At 39.9% G+C, this 18,516-nt stretch overlaps 1 protein-coding gene across 1 annotated transcript in view; it reads right to left on the bottom strand.

Annotated features, from left to right (window-relative positions):
• Positions 1–18,516, bottom strand: part of EXOC4 (exocyst complex component 4) — a 753,652-nt gene that overhangs the window by 117,879 nt on the left and 617,257 nt on the right. The window lies entirely within an intron of this gene.

Below are 18,516 nucleotides of genomic sequence, written 5' to 3'. Positions count from 1 at the left end.
TATAATTCTGTGCAGAGGCAGAACTGGGAACAAGTTGGGGGGGGGGGTGTGGTTCTCAGGTGTTCTTTACAATCAAGGCAAATATGTGAAATATCAGCAACTTCTCTTCCCTTAGTGTCTGCTTGGGACTTAAAACATTCATTATTTCCCATTGGTTGCAGGGAAATTGGGGTTTCTGGGTTCCTACCCACTCAGAGATGGCAGAGAAGTTAATTATGACCACCAGCCCTTTCCCTTGTGCTTTTAAATCAGCTTGCTTGGCTCTAGCTGGTTTGGCTCAGTGGATAGAGCGCCGGCCTGTGGACTGATGGGTCTCAGGTTCGATTCCGGCCAAGGGCACATGCCTGGGTTGCAGGCTCGATCCCCAGTGGGGGCGTGCAGGAGGCAGCCCATCAATGATTGTCTCTCATTGATGTTTCTATCGCTCTCTCCCTTCCTCTCTGCATCAATAAAAAATAAATAAATAAATAAATAAATAAATAAATAAAAATAAATCAGCTTGCTCACTGGGACAGGCACAAAACACCTGTCCTGTGGATTTATGGTATTCTGGCACTGACAGGGACCCTATGGGTTTATGGTATTCTGGCACTGACAGGGACCCTGTGGGTTTATGGTATTCTGGCACTGAGAGGGACCCTATGGGTTTATGGTATTCTGGCACTGACAGGGACCCTATGGGTTTATGGTATTCTGGCACTGACAGGGACCCTGTGGGTTTATGGTATTCTGGCACTGAGAGGGACCCTATGGGTTTATGGTATTCTGGCACTGACAGGGACCCTATGGGTTTATGGTATTCTGGCACTGACAGGGACCCTATGGGTTTATGGTATTCTGGCACTGACAGGGACCCTGTGGGTTTATGGTATTCTGGCACTGACAGGGACCCTATGGGTTTATGGTATTCTGGCACTGACAGGGACCCTATGGGTTTATGGTATTCTGGCACTGACAGGGACCCTGTGGGTTTATGGTATTCTGGCACTGAGAGGGACCCTGTGGGTTTATGGTATTCTGGCACTGACAGGGACCCTATGGGTTTATGGTATTCTGGCACTGAGAGGGACCCTATGGGTTTATGGTATTCTGGCACTGACAGGGACCCTGTGGGTTTATGGTATTCTGGCACTGACAGGGACCCTATGGGTTTATGGTATTCTGGCACTGACAGGGACCCTGTGGGTTTATGGTATTCTGGCACTGAGAGGGACCCTATGGGTTTATGGTATTCTGGCACTGACAGGGACCCTATGGGTTTATGGTATTCTGGCACTGACAGGGACCCTGTGGGTTTATGGTATTCTGGCACTGAGAGGGACCCTATGGGTTTATGGTATTCTGGCACTGACAGGGACCCTATGGGTTTATGGTATTCTGGCACTGACAGGGACCCTATGGGTTTATGGTATTCTGGCACTGACAGGGACCCTGTGGGTTTATGGTATTCTGGCACTGACAGGGACCCTATGGGTTTATGGTATTCTGGCACTGACAGGGACCCTATGGGTTTATGGTATTCTGGCACTGACAGGGACCCTGTGGGTTTATGGTATTCTGGCACTGAGAGGGACCCTATGGGTTTATGGTATTCTGGCACTGACAGGGACCCTATGGGTTTATGGTATTCTGGCACTGAGAGGGACCCTATGGGTTTATGGTATTCTGGCACTGACAGGGACCCTGTGGGTTTATGGTATTCTGGCACTGACAGGGACCCTATGGGTTTATGGTATTCTGGCACTGACAGGGACCCTATGGGTTTATGGTATTCTGGCACTGACAGGGACCCTATGGGTTTATGGTATTCTGGCACTGACAGGGACCCTGTGGGTTTATGGTATTCTGGCACTGACAGGGACCCTATGGGTTTATGGTATTCTGGCACTGACAGGGACCCTGTGGGTTTATGGTATTCTGGCACTGACAGGGACCCTATGGGTTTATGGTATTCTGGCACTGACAGGGACCCTATGGGTTTATGGTATTCTGGCACTGAGAGGGACCCTATGGGTTTATGGTATTCTGGCACTGACAGGGACCCTGTGGGTTTATGGTATTCTGGCACTGACAGGGACCCTATGGGTTTATGGTATTCTGGCACTGACAGGGACCCTGTGGGTTTATGGTATTCTGGCACTGAGAGGGATCTTGGTAGTCTAAACCAGTAGTTCTCACCATGGTTATAAATTAAAAGCTTAACTAGGAAATCAAACAAAATACTTGATGCCAAACTCCACCTGCAGAAATTCTGATTTTATTGGTCAGGGGCGGGGCCCAGGCATGGGCATTTAAAAATAACAGCTTTTTTGAGATAACATTCACCCATTTAATATGTGCACTTTAATGTTTTTTAGTCTAGTTGCAGAGTTAGACAATTAATTCAGAACATTTTCATCTCCTCAAAAGGAAATCCTGTACCCATTAGACTTTGCACTTACCCCACTCTCCACCCCCAGTCCTTGGAAGCCACCAACATTTCTGTCTCTATAGACTTCCCTATTTTAGGCATTCATATTTAACTCCTATTCATATAAATGGAATCATACAATGTTATTTTTTTGTGAATGGCTTCTTTTACTTAACATGGCTTTAGGGTTCATCCATATTTAAGCAGTGCTTCATTTCTTTTATCACCAAATAATATTCTATTGTATGGATAGATCACATTTTATTTACCTATTCACCAGATGATGGACATTTGGGTTGTTTCCAATATTTGACTATTTATAAATAATGCTGCTATGAACATTCACACATGAATTTTTACATGGATGTATGTTTTCATTTATCTTGAGTATATATACCTAGGAGTGAAATTGCTGGGTCAAATGTTAACTCTATTTTTAATCCTTTGAGAAAATGCCAGATTGTTTTCCAATATGGCTGCACCATTTTACACATTCCCTTGTACCAAGGGTTCCAATGTATCCACATTCTTGCCAACACTATGATTCCTGTCTCTCTTTTTTATTGTTATTGTAGTCATCCTAATGGATGTGAAGTAATATCTCATTGTGGTTTAAATTTGCATTTTCTTGCAGGCTAATGATATTGAGCATCTTTTCATGCGCTTATTGGCCATTTGTATGTCTTCTTTAGAGAAATGTCAAGTCTGAACCTTCATTAATTTTTTAACTGGGCCATTTGTCTTTTTATTATTGAGTCATTAATTCTTTAGCTGATATTTACTAGGAACGCGCCATTACCCAGGCCCTGCCCTAGTTTCTGTAGTAAGTTCAAAATCCACTAAAATTATTTCATAATTTGCTCATAGGCCACAACGCAGAGTTGGAAAAACACCATGTCAAAGCCCGCCCGGCTTTGTGAATGTGCTCCTTAACTGGGCCTTCCACAGAGGGCGAACATTCATCAGGCGCTTCACAGAGAAATTGGAGCCCGGAGGAAGATGTGTTCATCGGCTCACTGTGGCAAAGGAGGGAGCAGAGCAACATCTCTCACGAGCTGCAGGGGCTTTAGTGTTTCCCTCTGCCCAGGGGTTCAAATAGCCCCCACCCCCAACCCAAGACATATAAAAACTGCTTTGAGCCATGGAAGTGGACTTTCCTAAGCACGCAACTGTCATGAGGTGCTAGAGCAGGGAGGACATACTCAGATCTGTCAAATCTCAGCATAGAGCCCTTAATGACAGTAGGCACTTTCCTACTTTTTAAGATCAGAGAGTTTGATTGACAGGCAACTGCCTAGCAATAAAGTAAATCAAAGCCTCCTATGGGGAAACAATACTTCTTCTAGTTCCTTGACATGTTTACCATATAATCCACAAATGATTTCAGAGTTCATGTGGGACACAAAGAGGGAGGACACAACACTCTTAAGCGCAACGTGGGAGAACTCTGGAGGGAAAGAGAAGGAGGCGTGGATGAGTAAGCCCAAGGACTGGCTGTCGAGAAGGGCGACTGATGGGTACCCCCTCCACTAAGGAGAGCATGTTGCTTCCATTGGGTCACAAGTCATCCCTGAGCCGTTTGTCAACTTGACCGGTGGGTGGGTGTAACAATGAGGAGGAGCCTTCTCATTTTAAATTAATCTCTTAATTTTAAATTAATTTTAAATTAATTTTTACATGGAGGGTCAATGGTGATAGCTATGCATTAAGTCTGTTCTTAAGTCACAGGGTGTGTCACATACACTTGGCTCAGAAAACATGCCTGGAGAGCTTTTAAGAGAAAGGAACCCTGAGAGATGTAAGAGCATTCTTTCCTAAAAGGAAAACAATGACAATTTCCAGTTCTTCCACTATTTTAGGCATGTTCCCAGGTCATGCTCCAGCAGGTGGGTGCTAGTAATGGCAGCAGCACATTGTTAAACACACAGAGCAGAGAAAATGGAATTGCTTACTGCAATCATGTCTTAGAAATGCTGGAATCCCTTGTGGTTTGAAATTTCCTGGAGTAGCTGCTTACCCTCAACTCTTCCTTCCTGATCCTTAATCTGAACATGTCATAGAAAGGAAAACATTTTGGTAGGCGAATGAACATATTTGTAATCAAACTGATCACTTCAAACATTTAAATCATTTTAATGTAACAGCACAAAGACTGACTAACCACCAAGTGTTCATATTATTATTAGAGAGATAAGACCTTATTATTATGAGATCTAATATTATTACTAGAGGACTGCATTATCCAATGCAAATACTTTTGGTTCATTTACCACCATTATTCCTTTTCACCATCAAGCTTTCCTTCCAATTACATCTAAAGCAGTGACTAATTGAGAACCATTAAGGAGATGAGAAGAGAAAGAGTGAGGGGAGGGGAAGGGAGTGGAAAAGCCCCCCCCCACTTTTTTTTACAGAAGAATGTCAGCTAATAAATGTTTCAAAGTTCATCAATGGATGATAAAATTACTGGTGGAGAGGCTGTTAGAGAAGTGGATAATCACATAGTCTCAAGTTAGCAACTCAGATTAATCATAAAGGGACATAAATGCACCTGTCTACAGGAGAGTCTGACAGTCACCACCTTAATGCAATAGTCAGTAGCAGCCCAGGCAGACTTGATGGAAGCGGTACCGTGGGAGGCACAGAATGTCACCCATGTAGTGTTCCCAACAGAAATGTGCAACTTGGACATAATCACGAAGAAACTGTGAGATAAACTCACATCTCTACATGGTAACTGGCCTGGCCTCCTCACCAAAGGATTCCATGTTGTGAAAAAATAGAGGGAGTTGATGAGACTTTGTGGATTAGGAGACCTAATGAGAATTAGCGAAACTTAGAGCTGTGCAAGTCACATGACAAGAAATTCTTCACATTTTCTCTATAATTAGAGTTAGCATTTTTCTTCCTCTGCAGCATAACTTCTGTTCTTTCACCTGTGTTACTAACTATACATCCTATACATTAAACCAGTGATGGCAAACCTATGACACGTGTGTCAGAGGTGACACGCGAACTCATTTTTTTGGTTGATTTTTCTTTGTTAAATGGCATTTAAATATATAAAATAAATATCAAAAATATAAGTCTTTGTTTTACTCTGGTTGCAAATATCAAAAAATTTCTATATGTGACACGGCACCAGAGTTAAGTTAGGGTTTTTCAAAATGCTGACATGCCGAGCTCAAAAGGTTCGCCATCGCTGCATTAAACTGTCAGCCTTTTTATTTCTGACTGATTTCTAATTGCTAATGTAAAATTACAGCTCAGATTTTAGGTAAACAGTTAAGTATTTGCACTTTGCTATGGGCTGAAATGTATTCTTTCCCAAATTCGTATTTGGAGGCCCTACACCCGAAAATGATGGTATTTAGAGATGGGATCTCTGAGAGGTAGTTAGTTCAGGAAGGGGGTACCCTTATGATGGGGTATATACTCTTACAAGAAGAGGCAGAGCTCTTTTTCTCTCTGACCTATCAGGACACAGCAAGAAAAACAGGCCTCTGCACGCAAGGAACTGAATGGGCCTGCACCTTGATCTCGGACTTCCCAGTCTTTAGGACTGAGAGAAATAAATTCCTGTTGTTTGGGCCACTCAGTATACAGTACTTTGTTATGGCAGCCAGAGCAGACTAAGACATACCCAAACCCTGAGATTCCTTCTACCCATTCCTTTATTTAAGCCCATTACTTGTATATTGAGTAATGCCTGCATTCAATCAGTATTTTTTTTAAATATATTTTATTGATTTTTTACAGAGAGGAAGGGAGAGAGAGAGAGAGTTAGAAACATCGATGAGAGAGAAACATCGATTAGCTGCCTCTTGCACATCTCCTACTGGGGATGTGCCCGCAACCCAGGTACATGCCCTTGACCGGAATCGAACCTGGGGCATTTCAGTTCGCAGGCCGACGCTCTATCCACTGAGCCAAACCGGTTTCGGCATATAAGTATTTATTGAACATGTGTGACACACTACACCTGGCATTTGATACCAAAATTCTAGAGCAATAATACAACTTAATACTCTGACCATTTGCCCTATACTTTTGCTATCAGTGTTGAATCCTGATTTGATGGAGGAACTTGTTTGCAAAGCCTTTATAGGCACCTTCTGCTCTTAGGACAATGTTTTTCAAGAAAATAACAATCATCAAAGAATTGATCAAATTTTCTTATAAAAACAGCTTTAAAATGGAAGGTTGTGATTCTGAGATATCAAAAAAAATGATGGTTACAGAAAATATACCATAAATGTAAACATACTAAAACTAGAACCCCAAGAAGCAGCTAAAAATAGTAAAATTATTTTTATATGCCTTAATCCATTTATTCTTTTCTCCCCATTGATTTTTTCTTTATTGATTAAGGTATTACATATGTGCCTTACCCCCCCATCCCCCCGCCCCCCCCCCCCCCCCCAAATCATGCCCTCACCCCCCTGGTGTCTGTGTCCATTGGTTAGGCTTATATGCATGCATACAAGTTCTTTGGTTGATCTCTCCCCTTTACACCCACCTTCCCCTACCTTCCCTCTGAGGTTTGACAGTCTGATGGATGGTTCTCTGTCTCTGGATCTGTTTTTGTTCATCAGTTTATGTTGTTCATTATATTCCATAAATGAGTGAGATCATGTGGTATTTATCTTTCTCTGACTGGCTTATTTCGCTTAGCATAATGCTCACCAGTTCCATCCATGCTGTTGCAAATGGTAAGAATTCCTTCCTTTTTATAGCAGCATAGTATTCTGTTATGTAGATGTACCACAGTTTTCTAGTCCACTCATCTGCTGATGGGCACTTAGGCTGTTTCCAAATCTTAGCTATTGTAAATTGTGCTGCTATGAACATAGGGGTGCATATATCCTTTCTGATTGGTGTTTCTAGTTTCTTAGGATATAATCCTAGAAGTGGGATCACTATTAAACATTCCTCAAAGTGGAAAGAATGCACTGGGTATACTGACTAAACAAAAGGCCCCAACGTAATCTAAAGCATAAATCCACAACATAAAAGCGCAACTTTAGTAGATATTAAATATGACCTAATATGCTAGCTAACACACACACACATACACTCTAAAAACAGCCTGTAAGTTGCAGAATCAAAAGCTGTCATTCATAGATAAGGGACAAAGGTGCAGAGGAGCGAGGGACCTGACTAAAGTCACACTGAAAATTAGGGGCAGATGGAGCAGAAACCCGGACTCAGTCTCGGGGTTTTCTCCACACTCTACCCCTTTTTTTGGGTGCCGAGTAGATGAGTACACTGATGTATCAGTGGGTAAAGATAGTGAAAAATTCCATGTAAATTGATAAGACGTAACAACAAGCAAAGAGCTAACTGTGAAGCCATAGATTTGAAGGCCGATGGCACCTGCCCCGAGTTCCAACATAGACACAACTTGGAAGAAGGTTGCATTGAAATGCTCTGTTAGCTTGAATGCAAACACATCTTTCTTCAGCTAAGCCACCAAGCAACAGTGGATTCAAACAATAAAGGGACAAGGTTTGCCCTGTAGGTGCTGAGGCTTCCAGGCCTATGCAGTTTTTCTGCCAGAAGCCACTATAAATTATGAATTTATTCAAATAGCAACAGTTTTCTAAGAAGAACATTTCTTAAGATTCAATACAGAGTATCAATATGTAGGAATAAAATAACCAATAATTGCTTATCATGAATTGAATATATACTTTGGTTTTTCAACTACCAAGAAGGATTACAGGTTTAAAAGTAAAAATGTATATAGCATTGACCTTTCTCGTTGGAGGAGTCTGGTTTATTGACCATTCTGGGTATTTCTCAAATTGCCATACAATTCCCTTTTGAAGAATCTAAATCTAGTCAGAGCATGGACACTAAACAATTGATCTCAAGCAAAGGCAGGAAGCCCAAACTTTGCAACTAAGTGCCAGGTCTTCAAGGAAGCCCTGGGGGAACAGAGAGGGAAGAGAGTGAGGGGGTGGAGGGGGTCTTGGGGACTTGGGAGAAAGACAAAGACAGACATGGGGGCCACTGGGGCAGTGAGAGTCCACAGAGAAGGGGAAAGGCTTTGCATAAAATCGGCAGAAAGTGAAGATGGTTTAAGATTAAGACTTTCCCCCAGGGGAAAAACAGAATGACAGTGTATTTGTAGAGAATTGTCTAACTGGCAGTGAACAGTCCCTGGGTTTGAGAATGTGTGGAATTTTTTTAAGCAAGTATGAATTTAAAATCTCAGCAGCAATCACTCGTGGTTAAATAACCTATAATGAGCAGTGAGCCCCTGCCCCAGCTCTCCTCATCCTTAGTCCTGTGCCCCCAAAGAAGCACCTACAACTTAAAAAATTGTTCTTAATTCTTCCAGTTGTTATACGTACCTCGTTACATAATCTGTGGAAACAGCTACTTGTTGATATATTACTTTTAGATATTTTATTCTGACAGGCTGCTCAATGGACGGATGAAGAATTAATTAGCTATGTCCCCCTTTTCCATCCCCAAATTGCCCCCTTCCCCTTCCTAATGTAGTTATATTACAGTTTTTATTTTTTCACTGGTTTTTAATAATATATGTACACATATCTTTACCTCTAGCAGGAGCACTCACCACACTAAAATGCTGACTTGTCTTACTCCCCCCAAGACTGTGGGCTCCACCCCAGGAGGAAGTGGGGTTTCGGGGAGAAGATGCTGGAAGAGTTGATGTCTGAGCTGAATCCTGAAAGAGGAACTGGGCAGGTGCAGGAGGTGGGCGTGGGGTGAGCAGAGAGCATTCTAGGAAGAGGGATGGGCAGAGCAAAGACAGCAGTTTGTAGGAAAGGGCACGGTGGCCTGGGGACCTGAAAGCGTTTAACAGGGAAATAAAGACAGTGAAAGGGCAAGTGTCCTCCCGGGCCTGGCAGGGAGTGTGAGCCTGTGGCAGGGGGCAGCCATCAGTGAGGAGATGGACAGGGGAGCAGCCATCAGTGAGGAGATGGACAGGGGGCAGCCATCAGTGAGGAGATGGACAGGGGAGCAGCCATCAGTGAGGAGATGGAAGGGGATCAGCCATCAGTGAGGAGATGGACAGGGGGAGACAGAAGACAGACGAGGAAGGAGGCCCTTCTGTACAACTGGACTCGCACTGCTCGCCTTGTCTCAGGCACACCTCACCCTGCCCTGGCCCAGGCTAGATGACAGGTGTTTTTCCCTCCACAGTGGCATGGTACGTCACTATCAGCCACTTTCTGAAGGGCTGAGCGGGATTAAATTAGAGGGATTAATTTTCCCCCTTTATTAAGAATGTTATTAAATGTACACCTATGTGAAAAATTAAATAATTGCATGATCTAAAATTAAACAAAAATAAAATGTTTTAAACATTCTATAGTGATGTTTAAATGATACTATTAGATAATTATAATCCTCAGATAACTGTATAGGAGAGATTTTAAGTTCTTTTTTTCATTTACTGCCAATCATGCTAGTAAGTCATATCATTTTGATATAATAATAAAGTGCCTAATTTAATCTTCTTGAACATTAATTGATATGTTTGTAGCTGAGTCTCCAGTTAATTACCTGTCTTTTCTGTTTAATCTTGAGATTTAAGTCTGCTTCTCACCCTCCCTTGCTGGGCAATGTCCTCCATCTATCCATGACCTTCATCTTATTTAATTGAGGGAAAAGAGCATTTTAGCAAGGCATTCTATACCCTTGTACTTATTTAATACATTCATGCTTTCTGAGTCATCTTTCCTTTTAGAATTAAAAGGAAAGTGATCTTAAACATGCAGAGATAGTGAAATAAATGCCTCCATTCCAGTAAACATTTTGTCCCAGCAAACGAAAGTGTTTATTTTCCTGCACCAGAGTTTTCACTTGTTTCTTCAAATATATGTAAAGATTCTCCGACAGCTACAGTTATCTGGAAACACTTCATGGCTGTTGCTTTTGAGAACCTTTTACATTTCCAAGTGAAATTTTTCTGAAAATTTATACTCTACTTCATTCAGACCATGTTTCCATCCAAATACATCCCTAGGCCCACTAGATTTCTGCTTCATTTACTTGTCTAATCTGGGTTTGGGCTGGATGTAGAAACTAGAGGTATAAAGACCTACCAAAGGCAAAACAAAACAAAAAACTCTGAGGATCGGAAGTCAGGCTGTGAGCTTCTAAAAGGAACATGTTACCAGACATAAAGCGTAGGGAGCCACTGAAGACATTTCCTTCCCACTAAGGCAAGCGGCTCACCAATTCTTTACATGTTCTTTTCATTTGAAGAGTGAGAGATCCTTCCTACTTGTTTGTATTCAGCTTCCTTGGTTCAGCATTTATTGAGGATCTCTGATGAACGTTGGGGCTCCAAAGAGGAAGGTGAGTGCAAATCTGCTTTCTGCTTTTAGTCTGACTTGTCCCTCAGTCTCTTCCCTACTCAGGACTGCATCACACTATCTGAAACCCACATAATTTTATATCATTTTGATATTTTCTTTCCCTTGGTATTATATTGTTTATCTTTTCAATAATGATTATTTTCTTTTCTTTGACTGGACAAGCATAAAGCTCAGATGAAAGCTAAGATAATCAGTTTTAAAGTACCAGCCTCCCCTCCCCCAATAGCTGGATATTCTGTTACCAACCTATTATTGAAAGGAAGAACTCAAAACAATGTAATACATGAAATATAATACAGTGAGTACTAATGATAACACACGCAATCTATAGTAAAGCACCTACATGATAAAATGTTTGTGACATCAGTAGAAAGTGATTAGCATATCAGCCAAGATGATGATGATGATTAAAAATGAAGGAATAGTCTGGTTGGTGTTGCTCAGTGGTTGAACATCGACCTATGTATGAACCAGGTGGTCACAGTTTGATTCCCGGGCAAGGCACATGCCTAGGTTGTGGGCTCCGTCCCCAGTAGGGGATGTGCAGGAGGCAGCCAATCAATGATTCTCTCTCATCATTGATGTCTCTCTCTCTCTTTCCCTCTCCTTTCACCTCTGAAATCAAGAAAAAATATATTAAAAAAAAGAAAATGAGGAATAACTCAAATGTGCAAAAATACAAATTCCTGATCCATTTTTAGGCTGGTTGTTCAAAGTGTTAGAGGAGGCAGATAGACGGATATGAGCTGGGAGAGGCTGGGAGAGGCAGGTGGGCTGGAGGAAATCAGTGTGAGACGTGACAAACTGAAAATAGACACTGGCAGTGGTAAGTCCCTATGTGAGCAGAGAAGATTCAGAGCCCTCCGGGATGTGGTCTCCCAGGGGCATAACACCTAGCTGAAGAAGCCTCATTAAAGAAATAAGGGAAGGGGAGATTACATATCCCAGACCCCACCCAAGCAGGGTACTGGGTTCAGTGCCAGCCAGCTGAGCTGCCCACTCAGGTCCTCTCTGAGCGTAATGCCTTCCTCACCTGCTTTTGCTGTTATTTGTTGTCTCTTGTTTGAATTTAATCCTACAAGCAAGACAAGAACTGGGGCCAGAGGTGATCTCCGGCCAGAAATGCCCTTATCACTGCTGACGACAGTGTGGTAGCTCTGGGAGCCAGACCACCTGGGCTCAACTAGCGGCATTACTTCGTGGCTCTGTGAATTTGGGAAAATCATGTAATTTCTCTGCTCCTCAGTTTCCTCATCTCTTGCATGGAAATAACAGCACGTGAATACCCATAATGCTGCTGCCCAGTGCCAGGCGCGAGCTGACTCTGATCGCTGTAACAGCTGAAATAAATTGTACAGTCTTTCCAGAAACGTAATCAATTATTCATCTTTCCACATGCTAGAGTTCAAGACTAATTTGTAGAATTTACAAACAAGAGTGGGCAAAAGTAGGTTTACAGTTGTTCATATGGGAAAACAATATAATAATTCATAAATAATAATACAAGAATAAACTCTGTGTTTTGCGTACTCACAGCTGTATTTTTTCACTTTTATCACCAGAAAGCTCTGGCCCTGGTTCTGCCAATTACATCTGTCCACTTAAGGATTTTCAACCCTGGCTCTAGAGAAATGATTCTTATTCTTTGATATTCTGGGGCCCTGAGTGAAATGGCGCTAAAAGACTTTTAGGACAGTCTTTCTAATACACATGTTCCCCCCCACCCCAACTCCTAGACAACCCTTAATCTTCCCCTTTACTTCCCTCAACACCTTACCCCTTCTGTTAATTACATCTCCAGAAAGTAGGGCTGCTTTTATCAGTGGATAGTTATTGATCTCAAAAGGATAATATATTCATATATATATGACAGGTGCAAAGACAATGGCTAGAAAGCCTGCTTTCAGCTTGTTGGGAACAAAAGGATATTTGCTATTTTTCTTTTTTCTATTAAAGCCCTGGCTTGATCTATTCCCGCCACCTCCCCATTCAAAGTTAAGCCCAGAAATAATACATTTTATTTTTTTAGTTAAAAAATAAGAATAGAAAAAGGCCTTGTTTAGTAATGAAGGGAACATCACCTTTATTCAATGTGAAGGGCACTGGATTCTATATTCATCCATCTGCTAAATAGCTCTCTGAGCTCTAAGAGCTAATTACAGGAGGAGAGTGTGACTTCTCAGCCTTGTGGCTCACGCCATGCTCTATGGTACTCTAATGTGGGAGATAAAGGCTCTGTCAGCGCTGCCAAGTTGGAAGGCTCTGTTCTCTACCACTTACCTTTCCTCAACTTCTCCTTAGGATAGAGAACATGGCAGATCAAGAAGAAAGAATCAATCACACACAAAACAAATAGGCCTATCATATTATTTTTTTTCCCTTAAAGCAAATATAATTTGTTTTCAAATCATGTCTAATTGCAAAAATGTAGACAGAGCTCTCAGACATAAGGTCCAGCACAATAAACCAGATACTATAATTCAATTTATATGGAATTTGAGGACAGTGAAAACTAAACTCGGTGATAAATGCCAGAACAATGGGTACCTTCAGGCCAGGCCTCTGGGGCCCTGGAAAAGCTCGATATTTTGATCTGGGAAGTGGTTACATGGTGTGATCACACATAATAATTCATTGAGTTATACACTTCACTTCATGTATAACTAACCAAAAATTTATAAAAGTATAATTTGTTCTTCCTTTAAATCTAAGCTGGAAAGTGATACAATTAAGTGGGCAAGACAAGAGTAAAGAAAGCTGGAACTCACTGCTAACCCTCCTAAACCGGAAGCGGGAGGTGGCACACGAAGGTTAGACCTTCAGATCAGCGCACTCTTTCCTGGGAAGGGCTGGAAACTCCTCCCCAGGTCCAAGCTGCTGAAGAGACCTAATGAAGCTGACGAACATCTCCTTGCAAGCACAACATGTGATTAAGGTGTGACGTTAGAATAAGCCAAGGAACGGCAGAAAAAAGACCTAGTTTGATTTAAAGTAACCTGAAAAGTTGAGGAACACACACTTTATCTTTGAGAAGGTGCCCCTAACACAACCATGAAGGGAGCGAGATGATTAAAGGGAAGGAGTGGGAATGTGCTTATCCAGACGTCTTAAAGCTCTGGCAGCAGGAAAGCACAGTGGTGAGACTGAGAGAGAGTAGAGCCTGTGGCTGACCTCGTCCTAAGATCAGGTTAGTTATTCTTACGTGGGGCTCCAATCCACCCATGTCTCAGTCACGCTTTACCACTCTTGATAGAAAAACATTATGAGGTTACGCTCTGTTATTATCACCATGTGATTTAAATTACGGATATTACTTAGGAGCATTCTTTCTGTGTAGAGAACAGGCATAGGAAATAAAAATTTAAGTTTTCAATTTACTTCAGATGCTGGGGAAAATATATTCAGCATTTAAAGGTGTTAGAAAAAACACCTCTGTGACTTTGGTATAAGCCTGGATTTCTAAATAGAATACAAAATTTCCTATCCATTAAAAAATAATACATTTGACTTATTAAAAATGTTAAAGTCTGTTTATTAAAAGACACCATTAAGAGAGTAAAAATGGGCCTGGCCGGTGTGGCTTAGTGGTTGAGCGTAGAGCCAGGAGGCCACGGTTCGATTCCAGTCAGGGCATATGCAGGGGGCATACAGGATGCAGCTGATCAATGATTCTCTCTCATCATTGATGTTTCTCTCTCTCTCTCCCTCTCCCTTCCTCTCTGAAATTAATACAAATATATTAAAAAAAAGAGAGAGAAAGTAAAAATACAACTTATAAAGTGGGAGATGATATCTATCATAAAAAGTTATATCCAGATATATAAAGAATTCCTACAAACCAGTACAGAAAAGACAACCTAATTTAAAACGAGTAACAAATATGTTGCAAAAAAGGATATTCAAATGGCCAGTAAATACAGAAAAATACATTAAAAGGTGCTCAACTTCCTTAGTCATGAGAGAAATGCATATTAAACCAACATAAAAGACCTCTACAAACCTACTATAAGGCTAAATTTTAACAGATGGAAAATATCAAGTATAGATGAGATATGGAGCAACCAAACTCTCATATACTGCTATGCAAACTCTTACCATCACTCTGGAAGGTGGTTTGGAAGTGTTACTAAAATTGAACATATGCATAGCCTATGACCCAGCAATTCTACTCCTATAAATAAACAATAGAAACACTTATAAATGGGGTTACCAAAAGACATAGAATATTCATGGCTGCACTATGCAAAAATAGTTCCAAACTAGAAACTACCCGGGTGCCCATAAGCAATAGAATAAATGAATATACACATATACATACCTACACAAACAAATAATAAAACCAAAAAACTGTGATGCATTCACACAATGGAATACTATATAGACTATAGAGTGATAAAAACTAATACAACATAACATGGATTAATCTCACCAACATAATGTGAAGCAAACGGAGCCAGTCATAAAAGGAAACACGAAAAGGATCCTTTTCACTATCATTCTGTTTCTTGATCTAGGTACTGGTTACACAATAAAAAGGGTGAAAATGTACCAAGCTATGCCTTTGACATGTGCACATATGTTATACATATTCAAGAAAAAGTTAACCTTAGGTAATTTAAGCAGATAAATGGAAACTCTAAGAAAGAATCGAAAGGAAATGTTGACAAACATACCATAAAAAAATGAAGAATGTCTTCTCTTTGCTGACCAATAGACTGGGCATGACCAAGGAAAGAATCAGTGAGCTTGAATAATTGTCAATAGAAATTTCCAAATACGCAATCCAAAGAGAAAAAAAGAGAGAAAAGACAGTACAGACTATTCAAGAACTGTGAAAAAGTTACAAATGGTGTAATGTATGTGTAATGGAAATAACAGAAGGAGAATAAAAGAAACAATATGCAGAAGAAATATTGCAGCAATAATAACTATGAATTTTCCCAGACCAGTGACATACACCAAACCATAGACCCAGGAAGCTCAGAGAACACCAGGCATGAAAATTCCAATATACACACATCCAGGCATAAACTATTCAAGTGGCACAAAATTAAAACAAGGACAAAAACCCTCAAGGAATTCAAAGGAAAAAAATCACCTTACCTATAGAAGAACAAGAAAAAAAATTACAGTAGACCTCTCTTCAAAAATTACGGAAACAAGAAGAGTGAAGTGAAATATTTAAAGTATTAAGAGAAAAGAATCACCATCCAATGAATGCTATACTCAGTGAAATTATTCTTCAAGAGTGACGGAAAGATAAAGTCTGTCTCTGACAGACAAAAATTGAGAGCATTTGTCACCAGGAGACCTGTCTTATAAGAAATGTTAAAAGAACTTCAGGGAAAAGGAAAATGATATAGGTTAGAAACTTGGACGTACATTAAGAAAGGAAGAGCACAAGAGAAGAAAAACCTAAAGGAAAAGATACCGGCTATTTCTCTTATTCTTAATTGATCAACAGGTAACAGTTTGTTCAAAATAATAACATTATGTGCAGTGACTGTAGCTTATGGAGAAATGAAGTGAATGAGAGCAGAGAAATAAGGAATGGGAAGAAGGCATTCCCCACGCAGTGGGAATGTGTTATTTGAAAGTGGACTCGGATTAGTTTAAATGTATCTTGAAAACTCTAGGACCACCACTAAAAACAGTAAAAAAATAAGTATAATTTATATGCTAACAGGGAAGAAAAAAAATGGAATCCTACAAAATGCTCAATTAAAATCATAAGGAGAAAAAGCACAATCCATAAAATAAAAAATCAATACATTTGAATTCAATTAAAATTAAAGACTTCTGCTCTACATAAGACATTGTGAAGGGAATTAAAGACAAGGTACAGACTGAGGGAAAATCTCTGCAAAACACATATCAATAAAGGACTGGTATCTAAAATACACAAAGAACTCTTAAAACTCAAAAATAATAAAACACACAACCCAATTAAAAATGGGCAAAAAATCTAAACAGATATCTCAACATGTGTCATTACAAAAATTTAAAAAATGAGATACCACAACACAATTATTAGAATACTAGAGGCTGGGTGCACAAAATTCGTGCACTCGGAGTGGTCCCTCAGCTGGGCATGCGTCCTTTTGCATTTCCATATTAGCCTTTTATTATAGGATACCAAATTCAAAACACCAAATGCTATTGAGGATGTGGAGCAAAAGGAACTCTCATTCATTGCTGGTGGAAATGCAAAATGGTACAGCCACTTTGAAGATAGTTTGGCAGTTTTTTGTGAAACTAAACATACTCTTACCATATGATTTAGCATTGCATTCCTTAGTATTTACTCAAATGAATTGAAAATTTACACTCTCACAAAAACCTGCACATGAATGTTATCAATAGGTGAATGGATGAACAAACTATAGCATGTCCATACAACGAAATATTATTCAGAAATTTCAAAACAAAGAGTTATCAAGCTACAAAAAGACATGAAGAAAACTTTAGTGCATATTGCTAAGCAAAATAAGCCAACCTGACAAGGCTACATACTATATGATTATAAATATATGACATTCTGGAAAAGACAAAATGATGAAGATGGTAAAAAAAAAAAAAATCAGTGATTAACCAGGGTTTGGGGAGTGGAAAGCAGGAATGAATAGGAGGAGCAATGGAGAATTTTTAGGGCAGTAAAACTATTATTTTGAATGGTAGATACATTCATTATACATTTGTCAAAACCCATAGAATGTATAACAAAAAGAGTGGACCTTAATGTAAACTATAAACTTTAGTCAATAACAATATATCTATGTTAACAACTGTACCGCACTGATGTTAAAAATAGAGAAACTTGGAGGATGAGTGAGGGGATATATGGGAAGTCCATGATTTTCGATAAAATTTTTTATGAACCTAAAATTGTTCCTCCTAAACTAAAGACTGTTCATAGTTTTCTTATATCAAAGTAACTAGTTAACAGGTTTCTCTGAGATAATTTGAATAATGAGAAAGAAAAGTATAGATAGGAAGGCTTTAGGTTAAATTACTAGTGAATTTTGAGTATCATGATTTGAGAAAGTTTTAAATGGCCCTTTAGCATATTTTCATAATAAAATGATGGTAAAATATGGCACTACAGAATATGAATGTGGTTAATGTTGTGAGCTATAAAGACCTATTTATCTATAGTTTTGAACTACATTCTGAGAAAGAGAAGAGGTCACGGCAGTCTTATGATAAAATGAAAGTAAGGTACTGGCCATTCCTTCTTTTATTCCTTTTTTGGTCTTTGCTTCTTTAAAGTGCTTTTATTTTATTTTTATTTGAACTATTTCTTTATTCACCTGGATAGGCAAAAGACAATAGGAATAAAATTAATTTTCATGTGAGAACGTATTACTTTCCCCTCTACTTTACAAACTAGGTGGGATGTTTCACTGTGGCAAACCCCGCCTGTGAAAATGAGTAGCTTCATCAAATTAGGCTCTAAGTAAAAAATTTAAATTGAACTTAGGTAAACACTGAGTGATAAAGTTGAAGGAGAGACATTACTTTTGTCAAAATAATCAGAAAGCAATCAGAGAAAATACAATGTATATGAACAGACGTGGGGAGCACATTTGTATCTCCAGAAAGTTTCACTAACGGTTCTCTGAGGTGGAAGAACATGCTAAGAACAACTGTAATATGTGCTGTATGGGCAGGAACTTTTCTTATCAACTGTCCATCATATTTCCAGGTGTGGTGCTTAATAAGGTGAATACAGCTTTGCTGAATAAG

Source organism: Myotis daubentonii, chromosome 10 (assembly GCF_963259705.1).
Source record: "Myotis daubentonii chromosome 10, mMyoDau2.1, whole genome shotgun sequence".
NCBI classification, from domain to species: Eukaryota; Metazoa; Chordata; class Mammalia; order Chiroptera; family Vespertilionidae; genus Myotis; species Myotis daubentonii.
Note: the sequence above shows the minus strand (reverse complement) of the source record. Positions and strands in the feature narration are given on the sequence as shown.